This window comes from Salvia miltiorrhiza, chromosome 5, assembly GCF_028751815.1.
Source record: "Salvia miltiorrhiza cultivar Shanhuang (shh) chromosome 5, IMPLAD_Smil_shh, whole genome shotgun sequence".
Taxonomy (NCBI): Eukaryota; Viridiplantae; Streptophyta; class Magnoliopsida; order Lamiales; family Lamiaceae; genus Salvia; species Salvia miltiorrhiza.
The window spans coordinates 27896230-27909725 of NC_080391.1; positions in this window are offsets into that span (position 1 = coordinate 27896230).

The following is a 13496-nucleotide window of genomic DNA, read 5'->3' on the forward strand; positions in this document are numbered from 1 at the left end:
CATGTGTTATTCTTCATTGCATCAAAGTGAAGTGTATTTCTTCATGTTGAGGTTGAACAATCTGAGGTGGAGCATCATGCTTAGCTGGAGCTCGCTTGGCAGCTTGCTTGGCATGATCTTTAATAGGCTCCCTCAATTCGATAACAGCTAAAGAACAAACACCTAAAGCATTTTTTAAGCGGGAGAAGAATTGCGGTCCAAGAGCTTTAGTAAGAATATGTGCATACTGGTCTTCAGATGGGACATGTCTAAGGTCAATTAATCCAGCATCAACCTTATCATGAACAAAATGAATGTCCAATTCTATATGCTTCGTTCTAGCATGCATAACAGGATTGGATGCCAGAGATATAGTGCTCATATTGTCAACCCAAATTGCAGGTGTTTTAACTTTGATGGATTCACTGAGAAGAGACCTTATCCAATAAATTTCAGCTACAACATGAGCTAAACTCATGTACTCTGCTTCAGTGCTAGATCTGGAAACCACAACTTGCTTTTTCGAGCTACAAGAAATAAGATTTTTGCCATGATAAACACAATAACCTGTAACTGACCTTCTATCATCTAAGTCTGCAGCCCAATCTGAATCACTAAAACCAGTATAGCAAAAGAAGATTTTTACAGATGTAAGCCATGATCTTTTGAACTAGCAAGACACCTTAAAATTCTTTTGAATCTTGCTTATTTGTCTTTCAGTCGTTACTTTGATAGGCTTGATTGTATGATTTTGGCATCATCAAAAAGGGGGAAATTGTTGGAAAATAGAAGAAATATCATATAACAGTTTTGATGATCCCAAAACCCTTAGATTTATTTTCTCTATACTAGCCTCTTTATTTGAACTCAACTGTTAGAGTTCAATTTTTTAGCTAGACTGAAGTTTATAGGTAACTGAGGTTTCTCCTTGTCGAAGATCGAAGAAACTGAAGACTGAAGACTTAGAAGATTAAAACCCGACTGAAGATGGAACAACTAAAAAAAGATACTGGTGATACGAAGGACATCGTGAACTAGAGACGTTCAGTTAAACAGGAAGACAATTTAACTGGAGGCAACGACTGTTCGAGCAAAGGACAAAAACTCTAACTGATTCTTCAGTTAAACTTAAGTCTCACGTGCAAACACGTGTAAACAATGGAGCTTCGACTTGAGTATATCAGCCAACATTCTTCATCGGACTGAAACTCTGGCACCCACATTAAATGCTCCTGCAACAGCATTAAATGCACCTGATATGAAGATCGTACTTTCCAGTACACCAACTTTCATTTTCGTGCTAAAATTCAGACGCACCACCTTGCTCCAAGGACAAAAAGGATTCAAACCTTCAACCAATCAGGAGCTAAGAAGATTGAAGTCTCAGCCCAAAGCACAGAATGTCTCACAATGGCTGAAATCCTGAAGACCATCTCTCCAACGGATATATTTGGGACTTCACCTAAAAATAGAGCTCGAGGAACTCCTTCAATCTTCACCGATTCAAAGACTTACGCTGAACCTCTGTCAAAATTACAAGCCAGCCTTATCTTAGATCAAAACTTTGAATCGAAGAAGAGAGTACTCAAACGTTGTAAAATCAGCCTTACTGATTACCTAAACTCTCTTAGAAACTAGGCAACTCCTGTTTTATCCTAAGTCTAGAATCGATTACTTGAGAGCATGTTCTCAGTAATCTTAGTTGGAAGATTTCAAACCCCTTTTCAACCGAGCGAAAAGAGTGTTTGAGTAGAGATGAGTTCAGACCAGGGCTCTGACTCCAGAGATCTTAGCCAAGCGTTGGAAAAGGCATTTGTGTGTCTTAGCGTGCTAAGAGTGAGCGAGAAATCCAACCCAGTGTGTTGATACTGAAAATTTGATTTTTAGTTCAAGGTTTGTTGTGCACCCGTAAGCACTAGCCCAGAGTGTTTGTCAGATTGATCATCTGGCCGTGGACGTAGGAACTTGTTCCGAACCACGTAAAAATTCTTGTGTTCTTTATCTACTTTCAGTTATTCCTTATCTGCGTTAAACTTATTTTCAACTGAAACTGATTAACTGAAAAGTGTAACTAAGGATTTTATTAAGTGACAAACTTTCTAAAGGCTATTTGAATTAAGTTCAAGTTTCCGCTGCTGAGTTACTAGTCTAACTGACCAATCAGCTGATAGTCAGTAAGATTTGTAACTCCACTCTGTTTTACAAACTCTAGACTGAAGCCTTACGCGGATGTCAGTTAAAGCTCTGTGCTTGACTGAAATCAAAATACTGAAGTCACATCACTATCGGTCTACAACCACTTTCTAACTGGAGTTTGGTTTGTTTATTTTCTGCAAAAATAGCCTACAGGTGTATTCCTCCTCCCCCCCACCCTCCATACACCTATTCAGCAAACCCATCGGGACCCAACACAAACTCATGAGTAAACTAGCACAACACAACACGAGTGTATACACTGAGCTATATACTTGAGATAGATAGAGAAACTACTATCACACTTTATGCATATTCATTACACTTTGGATTGTGGAATTTTTTGGATGAATGATGCATGTTTACATGATCTAAATCGGTTGACTGTGCAGTCTCGTGTCTTGTGTTTTATTTATTTTTCTTCTCTTTTCGTTGGTGTCTTTTGAGAATCCACCTACATACTTGAGGGCAAGTATGGTTTAAGTGTGCAGGTGTGATGCGTCTTCGACTTTTGAGCCATTTGACCCTATTTTTTCCTTTTATTGTGTCTGTATGTGTCTTTTGGAGAGAGAACAAGGTTTATAGGAGAGGAAGTCCAGTAAGGGGAAGACAAGAGAAAAGTGGTCTGAATGGGCATTGCCAGCCCAGATTGCATGCCATGTTTATCAGGAAAGAGCCGAGGCGTAGTACGCCTCAGTGTCTCATCTGAGATATGGGAATCCCGGAGTGCACCACCTGGTATGAGCCAAACCCAGAGAAGTAATCTGTTCGACCACTACCGGAAGAAACAGCCAGCCGAAGTCAGAAAAGAAAAGTTCAATCAAGAAGATTTGATGGAAGATTGCAGGAGGAAGAAGAAAGAGTTGGAAGAATCGAGAAAGGGAGAAAGTTGACTCAAGAATGCAGCTAGAAGAGTATCCTCAATCGGATCAATCAATGATTGAGCTAAAGAATGAAAGAAGATCACGATAAAGATATGAAGCCAAAGCAGTTAGGGCTTGCCCTTCCACCAGTCTCTAGTATTTAAGGAAGAGACGAAACAGTGTAAGAAGAACTTTTGGCCGAACTTTGGCACTTTGCTCCCATTTATCTTTATCATTTTATCATCCAAAATAATTTACTTTCAATTGTTTATTTCGGCATAAAGAATTTATTACTTTCTATTATTTCGATCGGTAGCAAGGAATAAGGCTAATGCATTTGCCTTAAGTACTCTTTTAATCCAAGTAATTTATATTTTGCTATTTGATGTGTTTATTTCATTTCGCGTTTATGTCTTTCATTTTGTGTGAGTAGTTTTCTTGGTGAGATTTGAGGGAAGGAAATGATTATTGTGGATATGTAAACGTTCGGGAGGCTATTGTTCCTTCGGTTGAGTCCAATGGTTTCGGAAGGATCTGTGCCAAATCGTGGACGGTAGGGGCCTAACGGGTGATCTCTGTTTGGTACAAGGTTGTCTGTGTCAAGTAAAGGCCAGGGTATACCAGGGTGTGACAACCGGTATACCCACGATCGAGTAGCTGAGCAGCATCAACAAAAGGTGTTATAGATCCGGAAGGCAGGGAAATGATTTATGGGATACAATGTCCTTCCTTGGTCTTGGGCTTCTATAGCAACTACCCATCAATTGTGACGAGGCATAAAGTCATGGTTATTAAATAAGAAAAATGCCTACTGTGTCGTAAGCATGTCAATGACCGATCGGTTCTCAGCCGGAAATGTCTATCCCGGGAGGCATGTTTGCTGAACGTACAAAGCCGGGGACCTTGGGAGAGAAGGTTGGTGAGGGTCATACTTGCTGGATAAAGGGTATGACTACTACCTAAGGAGAACTGAAGCCTGCCTTGTGATCGGGAAATGTGTGACCTTCGGACCAAGTGACTACAAGGGACTCAACCATCCCAAGTATGAAGTATAATCTCTTAAAACGCCTCAATATCTTTGGGCCACGCCTTGAGATTATACAGAGCATGGACGGATCTTTAGTATGCCTATGACCGAATACAATATCGACAATAGTCAGGACCTAACTCAAATCTTACCTCTTTGTTATATTTGATCTTTGTTTAGTTTATTTGTGCATGTTTACACAAGTTGAGAATTGTAACACCTCAATTTGTACGCTAATAGTTCCTCACTCCTCATGAGATTCGACCCTATACTTACTACGAAGACTAGCCAGTCAGTTGAGGGTATAAGAGTGTGTACTGTCCGTCTAGGGCATACACAAGTATTTTGATCGTGCCATACGACGGGTGCTTGTCATATGCCCAATTAGACCTCTCGAGTTAAGTGTTCATGTTCAGTTTATCTTGCCCAAATCAGAATATATAATTAGCTAGACATAAAGTAAATAACAGAGACAAAAGACATAACAAAAAACATAAAGGGAAAAGTGCTTAATTGAATTACTGAAATAAAATAGTACTTATGGCCAAAAGTGTCATTCCAAGTATAAGCAAAATAAAATCTAACTACGCCCATAGCCTGGGCAAAGCATAAACTTCGAACAAAATAAACTAACGCACAACAGCCGGTCTCTGAATGGATTGCTCTCCAGGCGAAACCCTTCGAGCATTAATAGAGGCGATTAGGGCTAGAGAAACCCAGCCCATGATGATGTGGCTGTATCCAGAATCCTGGAGATGCGACCAAATCTTCAGACCTAATCTTGTCGAGATTTCTTTCCATATATGGACGGGGTGCTGGTTTGACCCCATCGGCCTCTTCTTGGTCGCTGCCACCTTCTGCCCATATCAAGCCTCCACACTGAGTTCCTACTTCGTCCGCCTGTTGCGCTGCTTCTGCCTTCCTTCCTCGTCCTTTCTCTCTATGTCTGTTGGATTCCACGCGGTACTTATGGGCAAAAGATCAGTTTGCCCAACTTGCTGCTTTTCAAAATTTTGGTCTCCAAACGACTCGTCGTGCGCTCCCAGAATCTCTTGCATCAAAATCGTGCCTCTTTCATGGAATGCAGCAGCATCGTGCCCCAAAAGCACATCTTGCCCAAAGAGCGGGCCAGCCCTGGAACTACGCCCTCCCAGGAGACTCAATACTAACAAAACAAAAGAAAAAGACTATATTTAGACCTAAAATAGACACAAAAACAGAGCATAAATCTGGGCTCATCAAAGGCAAAAAGCTTTGATATAGGGTAGATGGCCCTCTTGTACCAAACTCGTTTTAAGTTCACTGCGGGCAAACTCTCAACCAAATGGATCGGCCCATGTGAGGTAGAGATGCCCACGGGCCGGTTCACGGTTCGAACCGGAACCGAACCGCCGGTTCACGGTTCCAAAAATTGGAACCGGAACCGGACCGGTTTTAAGCACTGACGGTTTCGGTTCCGAACCAGGGAACCGGCGGTTCCGGTTCCGGTTCCGAACCGCCGGTTCCGGTTCGAACCGTGAAAACCGTCCATTTTTATTATTTTTATTTTTTTATTTTTTTTGTATTTTGCATTTGTTTATTTCAAAATTGAACTTATAATTCAAAGTTACACCTTACAAATCTTATAAAGTGTTGGTTTGAAGTTTATAAAATATACACAATGTTGAACTATTTATATAGATTGTAAAGGGTTGAAGTTTACTATAAATTCGATGTGGGATAAGAATGTGAGATAGATAAAAGGAAGGGATATAAAAGAAGCACATGAACTTATGATTTTTCAATGCACATGATTCCCACATCGAATTTTTACTAAACTTCAACCATTCACAACCTACATAAAATGGCCAATCCTCACTTCTCATTCCCACATTTAATTCTTACTAACCTCAACCATTTATAACCTAAATAAATGGTTCAACATTATTTAAATTTCATACAACACTTCAAAATATAGTAAAAATTTTAAAAAAATGACAGTTCGAACCGAGAACCGCCGGTTCTAGTCACGGTTCACTCACGGTTCCGGTTCCACGGTTCCGGTTCCGGTTCGAACCGTGGAACCGGCGGTTCACGAAAATGGAACCGGAACCGGCCCGCCCGGCCACGGTTTCGGTTCCGGTTCGAAACCGTTTCACACGGTTCCGGTTCAGGAACCGTCCCGAACGGGCCGGTTCGGCGGTCCGGTTCACGGTTACAGTTATTTTGGCCATGTCTAATGTGAGGTCCATGCCCAATTCCCCAATGGAGCTGTTGAAATCAAAACCCCAAGACCAGAAGTATTTTCAAGGTAAATAGGCAAAGGCTGAAGGCTTACTTTGGCCAGAGCATGAACATCACAGGTCCTTTGGGGTATGGACTTTATAGGTCATTTGCCTAATTCAAGAGGGAACCAGGATATTCTATTAGCAATAGACTATGACATTTGGGCCATGGACTTTATGGGTCCTTTGCCCAATTCAAGAGGGAACCAGTATATTCTATTAGTAGTGGACTATGTGTCTAAATGGGTGGAGGCAAAGGCAACTCATACCAACGATGCAAGGGTGGTGTCCAGTTTTCTCAAGTCATACATATTCAACTGGCATGGTGTGCCCAGAACCATCATCAGCGAACAGGGGTCGCATTTCTGCAATGCCACAATTACAAGCTTACTTAAGAAGTATGAAGTCCAACATAGGGTGTCTACTGTATACCACCCTCAGGCAAACGGTTTGGTCGAATTGTCCAACAAAATTATCAAGACCATTCTGAGGAAGGCTGTTGGTCCAAGTGGGACGGATTGGAGTATCAGGATTGATGACGCCCTCTGGGCATATAGAACAGCATTTAAGAGCCCATTTGGAATATCCCCGTATAGGATGGTATTTGGGAATATGTGTCATTTACCCGTGGAGCTCGAGCACAAGGCATTCTGGGCAGTGAACAAAATAAATTTTGATTGGATAGAGGTTGGAGAGAATCGGAAGCTTAGCATCCAAGAACTCGACGACATCCGACTTGAAGCTTATGAGAGTATCTCATTCTACAAGGAAAAATTAAAGCGTGCCCATAACCGATTGATCAAGGCAAAGAGTTTCGATACAGGGCAGATGGTCCTATTGTACCAAACTCGTTTTAAGTTCGCTGCGTGCAAACTCTCAACTAGGGATGGGAGTGGATCTTGGACCCGGTCCAGATCCGTTTTTATGGATCTGGATCTCAATTTTTTGGACCCGGCGGATCTGGATCTGGATCTGGATCTCAGTTTTAAAAACGGATCTAGATCTGGATCTGGAACTTTTAGATCCGGATCCGACCCAGATCCGACCCGTGGATCCATTTTATTTTATATAAATTTTTTATATTTTATATTAGTTTACTAATAATATTAACTAAATTAAAAATAATAAATAAATTATATTCAAAAGAATAAAAACTAAAAGTAATTAGATAAAAGTATTTTGTGTTATATTTTTCATGATGGAAATTAGATGCTGTTGATTTTGTGAATTTTTTTTAATTTAATTTAAAAATAGTAGATCCATGGATCTGGACCCGTCGACCCGCGGATCTGACGGATCTGGATCTGGATCCAAAATTTTCAAATCCACGGATCTGGATCTGGATCTGATATATGAAAACAGATCTGGATCTGGTATTGGCCAGACCCGGTCCAGATCCGGCCCGTTGCCATCCCTACTCTCAACCAAATGTACCGGCCCATTTGTGGTACATGCCCAATTCCCCAATGAAGCTGTTGAAATCAAAAACCCCAAGACCATAAGTATTTTCAAGGTAAATGAGCAAAGGCTGAAGGTTTACTTTGGCCAGAGCATGAAGATCCTAGGTTCGGACCCAAAGGACCTGGACAAAGATTCGGACTGATGAGTACCACATCGTGCCCACGACGTTAGCCAAGGCGCTACCCGGGATCAGGTTTAATTTTGGTTGTTTATTTTATTTCCGTTTTTATTTTATTTTTCTTTTTGTTCGGATTGATTGCCCACCCGAGGTGTTCCTTACTTTGGGGAGCGTGTTTCTTGTCTTTGCCTTATGTAGGTTTTGAGAGAGCCTTCTGGGCATAGGTAGATGAAAGGTCACGAAGGAATGAGAAGACACATGTAACTGCCGGACAAAGAGCAAAGGTCAGGGGCCTGCAAACGTAACTGACACCCCCCACGTCAGCCTACTCCCTAGCCCCTACATCAACTACCCATTTTCCCTTTCCACTCTCTCTCTTAGAACCCAAAAACTTCTCCCCCACGATCACATCACCCCAAAAAATTAACCGACGGCCATCATTATAACCTCCATATTTCTGAACAAACACCCCCTACGCCTCCGACAAACGCTCCCACCACCACTAAACCAAAACCCACCAAATCCAAAAGGCCACAAACCTCCAAAAACGAAAGTATGTCCGCCTCTGACCGGAGCCCCTAATCGGTGGATACAAGCCTCCTTGAAAATCTGGCGTCTAACGTTGAGGCACCCGATCTCCTCGAAGAGACCACTAATCCATCAGCCCAAGTGCAGTCATCGCGAGAGGCCGAGCAACAAGATACGACAGTGGTCACTGTTGAAACCCTAAACCAGATGGTTACCATGAAGCGAGCTTCCCCATCTGTGGAGCCCTCACTCGTGAAGAAAAAAAAGAGGGAACCCTCTGACGCTAGATTCTCCCCCTCATTCGAACGTGAAAAAGCTGCGGTGATTCACGAGTAAAGAGAAGCAGAAGGCGTACGTGACCCTCACCACCAGTCGAGCGCGGGATGAAGTCCATGCGCGGTCTTTGGCTATGCCATAGACCGTGGACTTCAAGGCTTTGGAGATGTTGGGGTTGGCACAGGAGGTCCTAGCGAAGTTCGTTGGAATTGGGTGGGAGCCATTTTTAGACTGGAAGGGGGTGGTTTACGAAGACTTGGTGAAGGAGTTCTACTCCACGTTGAAGGTGGACACGAACAGCATGGACGGACCAGTGAACGTGGAGTTCCGAGTACTCAGGCAGGATGTCACTATCACCATGAACGACCTCAATCTGCTCGTAGGAATGGTGGAAAGTAGGACGATGATTACGCCCTAGTACCGGGAGGCGTTGAAGGTGATGCCCTCAACTTACACAGACCAAGCAGCATGATAGAACTAGGTACAGAAGGCAGATTCCTTGCCCAGCACAGCAAGGGCACACAACTCTGATTTCATGCCCTCCGCATATGCCACCAGATCCTCGCCTACAGTATTTTTGGGAAGCGGGACAACATCAATGCCTTAGGCCAACAGGATATTTTCATCCTGTAGGCAATGGAGAAGAAGAAACGGCTCAACTTTGCTTCTATCATCTGTGCCCACATGAAGAACGTCATCAGCAAGACAGGGCAATGCCTCTCCATGGGGCAATTTGTCTCCCGATTCGTGGACTGCGTGTCTCTGGCAAAGGGTGGGATCACTTTACCCAAGATGCCAGAGGAACTCTTCGACATGCCAGATGGGGATGGGAGGATGCGCTTACAAGACTCATTGAAGCAAAGGTCGTTTGTCCCACCTGCCAACCCAAGACGAGCACCATCAGGAGTAGGAACATCCAATAGGAGCACCATCTTGGAATCACGCGAGCCAGACAGATTTTGAGGAAAATATTAGAGATCGTGACGGAGATCAGAGATGCCCAGCGTGCCCATATGGAGCACATCGGATTCAAGTACCCTGGATCCGTCTAATTTTTTCCCCTTGTTTTAATTTTATTTTTGTGTGATTTTGTTTTTATTTTTTTCTGTGTGTGTCATCTGTTTCTACATTGAAAAAGTTGGTTGTTGGGATAGGAGGATTATTGTTGAGTAAGAATGTTATACGATTGGTGATTGTACTACATTGAGAGTATCTATTAGTCACTTAGCCAAACTTATCCTACCTTACCAAAGAGCCTACATTACAACCCTTAATAAAGACCTTTTTGATCTTGGTTATAAGAGCACACATTAAGTGGTGGAGAGGTAAGACGATGGACAAGCTTATGGTTGAGTACTTGTTTTGCTTGAACTGAGCGTATACACGTCCATATTGATTGATACACTTGAGAGTTGAGAGTTCTTATATTCTTATTCTTTTTGGTGAGGATTGCAATTCATTGAGACCATAATATGAGTTTGTCATGAGTGTGATATCTTGATGATAAGAGATACAAATGCATGTCGTTTTTTGTTGACATATATGAAGCCACAATGTTATCCACTGCTCTCTGCGCTCTTGTTGATTCATTGTTGGTTCATCTTTGTTTTGTCCGAGGACGGACAATAGTTCAAGTTTGGGGGTTGATAAACATGCATTTTCACCTCTTGGTGTGTCATATTTGATGTTTAGTTATGAGGATTTTGTGTGTTTGATGATTTATTTGAGCTTTTATTGGTTTATGGTCAAGAACTTGTCACTTGCTTGTTGTTTGAACGAATTTTCAGAAATAATGAAGCAGAATTTGGAATTAATTGTCTAGATTTAATTAAGCCCAAAACTCTTATTTTAATTATTTTGGGAGCTGATATTTTTGAAGGGGCCGAAATCCCATGTTGAGAGAAGGAGCGGCACTTTAGGGATTAAATCCCTTATGTTTTGATTATGCAGAAGCCGCCACCAATCAAATATCATCACATTAGATTAGAGTTAATCAATTTTTATCTTTTAGTTTGCTTTAGGTGCAAAATTCGAGAGGAGGCTTGGGGAGAATGAGAGTTTGACTTTGTTTATTTCTTCCTTTGGTTTGGAGATTGGCGGATTATTCAAGAAGTGGCAGACGAATTTTTCTTTTAATTCCAAAGTGGTGGTGACTTTTATTTTATGTTACAATTTTATTTATTGTTTGATTTTTATGTTTTCCTTTAATTTATTTGCTTGTTCTTAGTTTAATTATGAGTAGCTAAACTTTTAATTCGGCGAGAATAAGAAGCACTAATTTATCAATCTGTGAGATCTAATTGGTTTTAAAATTAGTTCCTATTGATTTAGATTTATTCCTAGGGTTTAAAGATAATTCTGATTTTATTTAAGTCTGACCAACTTAGGTTTAATTAGATTACAGTCAATTAGCACCTCCAATCCGTAATTGTTGGGATAGGGCTGATTAGTGATAAAGCTACCGTGTTTGTAGTGGGAATAAATTAGTAGATTAATTAATACTAACGTATCTAGGATAATTGATCTAAACTGGGTTCCTTCATCTTAATGCTATTAGAATATTAAATCTAAGACTGGCGTATCCAGCTAGGTTATATTTTAATAAGGGAAATAGGCAGGACTGACGTATCCAGCCGTCTATCGACACAGTAAGTAGGAATTGGGGTATGTCAGTGCGTATCACGGTATCCTATAACTAGTTGGTTGATAGGGGTTAATTAATCTTTGCGTCGATGATCAGAGCTTTGAATTAGTGTGGATTTATTTGAGCCGAGTTACCTTTTTATTGATTAATTTCTAGATTTTTTATTTGATTTATTGCTTCCTTAGTTATAATTAATTTTCTCAACATTAAGGTGTGGTGGCATCACCAAATTTATAGATTTTTGGGGAATTGAATGATTTTACCTGCTCTCTGTGGGATCGACCCTGTTTGTCATTATACTAATTAGTTTTGATAATTCTGCAGGAATTATTTGGTGGAAAACGACGTCCACCAGACGCCGGAGGAAGAAGCCATGGACGGCAAAAACTAGGGTTCACACGCTCAATCAGAGCACCAACAGATTCAAAATGACTATTCTACACCGAATATAAGCATCAGGGGAGGAAGATACACGATTTACCTAGGTAAGTCTGCGGAGGGGACTGGAGAGGGAAAGTCGCGAGGTATACGCCGAAACTGAAGATGGAGGATCGCCGAAAATCGAGAGGACAATTGAAACGGTGCGGAGTGAAAATAAAAAATATAAAAATGAAAATTTGAAACTGCTAAGTATAACCTACGCGGGCAATAGCAGAATAGCGGGATGAACGACACGTGGCACCAGGGAGAGGATCGACGGCTGAGGATTTCTACGGGAACACGAAAAGACGGAAGGTCTGAAAAAGTAACCTCGGGATACGGAAAAATACACTTCACAAGGGCGGGCATTTAATGTGGGTGACGTCAGCCATGCGGGCGAATACTTTGGCTAGTTATTTCGCCTCAAAGCAACTAGCCAGACCAGAGGGGGGAGTAGCTGATGAGGAGTAATATATGCAGAGCAGAGGAATGAACTCGGATAGAGGAATCACTAGGGTCAGAGGAATGGGCCTCGTCAGATGAACGGATTTCGTCAGAGGAATGGGTTCGGCCAGAGGAATCACTCGGGTCAGAGGAATGGACCCCACCAGAGGAATGCGGCTTACTCAGAGGAATCACCAAAAGATAGAGGGATGATTTGTCTACGCGCCAGAGCAGAGGAATCGCCCGCCTGCGGGCAGAATTACTACTATGCCCCTGATCATGCGGGGAGCATGTTTTCAAAGATGAAATTACCATTTTACCCTTAGCTTGTACTCTATAAATACCCCATGCATTCCCTTATGTAAACTACGTGCTCTTCATTCAATACAGCAGCAATTTCATTTCTTTCTCGGCAATTCAACTTTTTCTCTCAACTTTTACGCTCAAACACTAGGTAAAACTCGCAACTTAGAATTAGGTGTTGATAAGATACTTTATAACAATGGCTCTGATTTGGTCTCTATTCTCTATATATATAATGGTCTACATTGAAGCTGACCCTATATATATATATATATATATATATATACATACATAGGGGAGGGCTAGAATAAAAACATTCCTAAGCGTATAAAATATAAATGATTTTCAGTCCTTAGATCATCAAGATCTACGGTTGATTCGTAACCCTGTTGGATGAATTCGTGGTCCTGGGTTCGAATCCCAAAGGTAGCAAAAAATTATTTTTCACAATTCGTAACATGTTTGATGAATTCGTAACCCTGTTGGATAAAATTCGTACATTAAAAAACGTTTATATTTATATTTTAAGAAGTGTTTTTACCGTAGCCCTCCCCTATATATATATATATATATATATATATATATATATATATATAGGGTTAGGTTCTATGAACAACAAATATTCAAAGAACATAGAACATTGAACGTAGAGCTGTCAAAATTAGCCTGACCCGATGGGCCGGCCCGACCCGCCCAGATTTAGGGTTGCTTGGGCTCGATAAATTAAGATGTTCGAAAAAAATCGGGCCTAAAAAGCCCGCCCAGACGACCCGCTGGGCCGACTGGGTTTCGGGGCTAAAAAGCCCCGGGTTTTTGGGCTTTTTGGCCCGCCTGATTTTTTTAATTATTAATTTATAATATTACTTTTTTAATTATATATTTTGAAATTTAAAATATATAACAAGAATTAAAAACATATTCATGTTTAGATTTCGCTTATATGTCAACTCATTAATTGAGAAATTTTAACTTCTCC